At 32.1% G+C, this 5,717-nt stretch overlaps 1 non-coding gene across 1 annotated transcript; it reads right to left on the reverse strand.

The window, feature by feature from the left end:
- Window positions 1-3,697: 3,697 nt before the first annotated feature.
- On the reverse strand, window positions 3,698-3,803 carry LOC114502165. Its single transcript, XR_003685019.1, has one exon. It is a non-coding gene; the product is annotated as a U6 spliceosomal RNA (small nuclear RNA).
- Between the last annotated feature and the right edge of the window lie 1,914 nt (window positions 3,804-5,717).

The raw sequence follows: 5,717 nt of genomic DNA on the forward strand, positions 1-5,717 counted from the left end.
CTGAAGTATATATTCTAAAAGTCTGAATCTTACAAGAGACCAAATACTTACATATTTTCATTCAAACCTGAAAAGACAGTCAGGTACCTTTGATTGTAGGCAAGGCAGATACAGTTGTGCATAACCTGGGGGCCCCCTACTTGTGATTGTCATCTGAAGTGTGTGTGTGGGGAGTGCAGTCTTATGGGGCCAAGTCCTTAACCTGTGGAATCTGACACTGTCTCCTGGTAGATAATGTCAGAATTGAATTTACTTATAGGACACCCAGCTGATGTCTCAGAGAATTGCTTCTTGTAGGAAAAATCTCCACACATTTGGTGACCAGAAGTGTCAGAAGTGAAGTGTTTTGAATGAATAACAGAGGGAACACTCAGACAGTAGCCTGAACTGAGGTTTTTCTCTACAATGAGAGGGAAAGAATGTATTTTTCATTTTAACTACATATATGTGTATAAATACACAAATTCTTAAAATTTATATGACTTTTAGCAGTTAAGAATTACATAAAAGAAACCAAATTCTATATATTCCTTGGCATCTTGAACAAATATATAATCTATATACACTGTAAAATAAGTAAGCACACAATACATATGTACAACTGGGCAAGTCCCCCCCTTTCCAAGGAAGACAAGTAGTATACTAATACCACATTTAAGATAATTTCCTCTATATTAAACAATATTCTAAACATGTTATGTGAGATTTTTCATTATTCCTGATAATAAAACTAAGAGCTAAGCATTATAAATTTCCCATTTTATTAACAAGTATGGTTAGTAAAATGAGAGATTAGTATGTATCTGTAGTCACATGATCAGTATGTGACAAATATGAGATTCAAACCTTAATAGACAGACTCCAGAATCTTCTCTTTTAGCCACTTTTTCATACCAAAAGTTTAATTTTGTGAAACACTGATTATTCACTATTTATAGATTGACATAATAGACTATATCACATATGACAGAAACCAAAACTATGAAATTGAATTCCATATCATGTTCCTTAAAGTTTCTTTGATACTAAATCCCTTTGAAAATCTGGTTAATACTAAGGACTTTCCCTCCAGAAATTCGGGTGTACACATATGTATGTATGTATGTATACATATTTATATACACATTGTTTTGTGTTATATTTTAAAGTTTCTTCAGGCAGCCTAAACACCAATTTATGAAAGTTGAATTAACCCTGGCTGATGTGATTCAGTGTATTGAGTGCTGGCCTGTGAGCCAAAAGGTCACCGGTTAGATCCCCAGTCAGGGTATATGCCTCAGTTGCAGGCCAGGCCCCCCATAGGGGGCGGATGAGAGGCAACCACACATTGATGTTTCTCTCCCACTCTTTGTCCCTCCTTTCCCCTCTTTCTAAGAATAAATAAATAAAATATTTTTTAAAAGTTGAATTAAATAAACACTATGTTTATTGGTCAATCTCCCAATTTTTAATTGATTTCAATCAATTTTTATTTTAGGTGTAAAATATTTTAATTTTTGCTTATGTAATTTTTAAAACAGAAATTAATTTTCCTTTTTTAAATTTTTTCTATTGGTTGATTTTAGAGAGACATAGGGAAAGAAAAGAGAGAGACAAAAACATTGATTTCTTGTTCTACTTATTTATGTATTTATTGGTCAATTCTTGTATGTGCCATGACCAGGAATTGAACCCATAATCTTGGAGAATCAGGACAACTCTCTAACTAAATGAGTAACCCAAGCAGGGCAAAAATAATTTTACGTTAGCAGAGGTTTAAGGTTATTCAACCTGCTGTATAATTTAATTTCAATTTAACTATCTCTAGAGCATAGAAAGGCAACCCATGTATTTCGGAGCTGATGGTATTTTTGTGGATTAGCTTGAAAATATTATTTTTGGTAACATTATTTTGTTTTGGATGATGGGTTGATTATCTTAAATCTATGTTACACATGTCTCCCTTGCCTCAATTATGATAGCTACAAACTCACTAATGATGAAATAAATGAAACGGATTCCTGAAGGAAACCCTGGTCTGTCACTCCTCAATGATCAAAAATGAACATTTATAGAAATAATATGTTCAGTGCCAGAAGTACTAAGCTAGACAGAGTAATAATCTTCATATCAAAGATGAGAGAAATTCCATAAATGTCTTTTGTATAGATATGGTAACTATTAGCCAGACCATTTTCAGGGCAAGCAATAAAAAATCCAGCAAATTAAATATTTTAGTTGAGCACAACTGAAAATTCTAAAACTAATATCTCTCCAGACATGGCTTAACCACATATCCTAACCAATTTTTCAGCAATTGTTCTACCTTCCTCTATATTGTAGAATTCCTTCCTTGTGGACATAAATGCTTGCTGTAACCTGTATGACACATAGCTTTCATTTTCAACACAGAAGGAGGCTGCTTCCTACAACCAATAAACACATGTCTATGCTTCACTGTGACTGGGCCATCCTGAAATAATCATTGCCACCAGGGGAGTACCACACACTAGAACTTGCATAAGAGTTACATACAACAATGTCATAGATTTCTAGTGTAAAAAATTTAATAATATATGCTTATTTTTGTTGCTTTTATTGAACAATATACATATTTGAGTGCTATTAGTTTGACAATTATGGAGACTTGACTCTACTAATCTACCTCAAATCTTATATTAACAAGTTTACATCTAATTCCCTATATTCAGTTATGAAATGGAAATTGACTTGTCCCCCATTCACTATTATGTTTATTATAAGAATGAAGTATAAGTCAAGAGTAATATGACAGTGGCCAAGAGGCTTTAGATTTATGGTATGTGATCCTTGTGAGAATAAGCTGCAAACATCAGTTACTAAGTATCTTTCAGAAATGGCATTTTACCACAGTCATCCTTATAGGATTCCTTTGAAAGCCTTATTCAATGCTTTTTGAAGGGAATTAAAATGAATCTAACGGGGTTAAAAACCCAAAGATCATGTCCTTAAATTTTTTTAAATCACATTTGAAACATAGTTACTTTTTAGTATGTTTTAACAGATTAACACACTGTATTTATCAGGATTAATTTTTCTTACCAACATTTTGAAAATTTTAGAAACTAGACCATACTTGAAAATAGATTTGAAAGTGAGGTTAAAAATTGCACTGTCGTAATTAATCAATTAATCCATCCATTCACAATCTTTAACAAAAGTCATACTTTTGCAGTAATAGAGGGAACATATTATTTTCCCAAAACATAATCTACTCACAACTCCATTTTGGAAATAAAGTTTCACCAACAATCATGCATTTTTAATATCAGTGTTTATGTGGTTAGTTAAGCAAGATACCAGTTTCCATGTCTATAAACTGGAAAGAAGTGTAACTGATTTAACTACTTTTAGAGATATTTTTTTGAGAAAATGCTTGGGTCAGAATCTGGCACTAACTTAATAAAATAATCTAACATTATTTTGTTGTTAATATTATAATTATTACTGTTCAATTTGATGTGTTATGCTATAATAAATCTATTTTTTCTAGTTTTATTCCAATATAATTGACATACAGCACTGTATATGTTTAAGCTGTACCAGTTAATGATTTGACTTACATATAGCATGCAATGTTTACAAGGTAAAATCTAGCATCTCATATCAACACAAAAATATATTTTCCTTGAGATGAGAGCCCTTAGGATCGACTCTGTTGACAGCTTTCATATATATCCGAAATATGGAACACTTCACAAATTTGCATGCCATCTTTATGCAGGAGTCCTGCTGATTTTCTCTGTATCCTTCAATTTTAGTGTACATGTTGCTGAAGCAAGCACAATCTATTTTTAAGTGCCTATTTTGATAGATAAATGCCTATTTTGTCAAACAAAGCAATTCTTTTCAAGACATTTTTATTTCGTAATGTGCATTAAGTAGTGAGGAAATGAGATTCCGTGGTGTATTTTAGCAATCAACAAAAGATGAGAGTCTTTCTGAAATATTTATTTTAGGCCTCAGATTTTAAACATTGGATATTTGCTTTCCCGGATCATCTTCAGAATCAAATAATAAACAATTTGATTTGACATATTTCCTCTTTGGTGTTTCATGCATCTGTTATAACATAAACAAGGGTAGCACTTGATGAGGATCTGGAGGAAGAAGTTTATAAATAAAACAAATTTTAACTTAAAAGTTGTTAACTGTATCTTAGTATTAAAATAAATGTAACATACTTGTTATAGTATCTTTCTGCCAAAAAACTGGAGTAATTTAAATAACTCCACAATACAATAATATCTTAGGTGGTAAAGTATATAGCCAATTTTACTGAAATCTCATTTAGCACATTAAATGATATATTTATCTGGATTTTTAAGAGTAAATTTAATTACCCATAAAGGCAAAATTTTCCCCAAATAATATTACTTTGTAAGTATTTAAACCTTAATGTAGGGTCCACTTCTTCTTAGCTCAGAGGTTTTTCCATGTGTCTTTTTGGCATGCTTTATATACATCTATTGTCCATTAAAATAAGTTAATTTAGGTGGGTATATTAGTTTCCTAACTTATAACAAAAGTAGTAATCACTCACTCCTCTTAATCTGTGTGCTGAAAAAAGTACGTATGACATGTTTTATGCACTGAGTTTGTATTGACCCTAAAACAGCAGATGGACCCACAGTGATGGACTAAAGCATCCACCTCAGTTACAAACTCTGTGTTTGGATTCTCTTCATGATAGTTGTCGATTCCAGTTTTAAATGTCATCGCTGGTCAGGGTTGGTAATAAACTCTTTTTTATGATTAGTTACTTGGCCATTCAAGGTTTGCAATCGGAGCAATCCTACTCAGAGTTAATATAAAATATAGATAAGGCCTAAATCAGGACAAAGCCAGGCCAAAAAGAAACCCTCATAAAATGTTATATTGCAATAACCATTCTGATTTCCCTTTTGGAAAGTTTTTATAGAGCAATAGGGAAAATTTTGTTATTATTTCTGAGATTCAGTCAGTCATTGAGTTAACAAATATTTATGTGTCAGACACTTTCCTAAGGCATGAAGTGGACAAGACAGGTGAGGACCCTGCTCTTGTGGTGCTCACATTCTGAGCAGACAGATAGGTGGACTTTAAATTGTGGTGTAGAATAATAGCAAAGGTAACAAATATCTTCATTAAAAGAGATAATTTAAGATGGTGACACGTGTGATTAAAAAGAAAAAAATATATTGTGGCAAACTGAGTGGATGTGTTTTAGATCATGTGATTCGGGAAACCTTTCTCTAGAGGAGATATTGGATATGATATCTGAATTTTACAAAGTACTCATTCATATGACCAGCTGGAAGCAGAACATCCTCGGAAAAGGGAATGAAAATTAAGAAACAAATGATGGAAATATTTATATCTGATAAGTGCGGCAGAGGTTCTATGATATTTTGATTTTTAAAGTGTTTTAAAAACATATTGACAAAATTTTTTAAGGTATGTTGTTTAAGCAAAGAATTAAAAAATTGTTTAATGACTTCAGAAAGAGACATAGGAGAATTGTCTGTGTACCTTAGATTTTTAGTCAATCCCATTATAATGCATTTTGTGGATCACAGTATTCAGCTAAACAATCATTTACTACCTATTCCTTTATAGGAAGGATGCTCAATTGTTTCAGCCATCACAAACTCCTAGGTGATTCTCTAAAATAATTTTATAAATTATATTTGCTGTTCCCAACCCATGGTAAGGAATAC

The sequence above is a fragment of the Phyllostomus discolor genome, chromosome 7 (genome assembly GCF_004126475.2).
Source record: "Phyllostomus discolor isolate MPI-MPIP mPhyDis1 chromosome 7, mPhyDis1.pri.v3, whole genome shotgun sequence".
NCBI lineage: Eukaryota > Metazoa > Chordata > Mammalia > Chiroptera > Phyllostomidae > Phyllostomus > Phyllostomus discolor.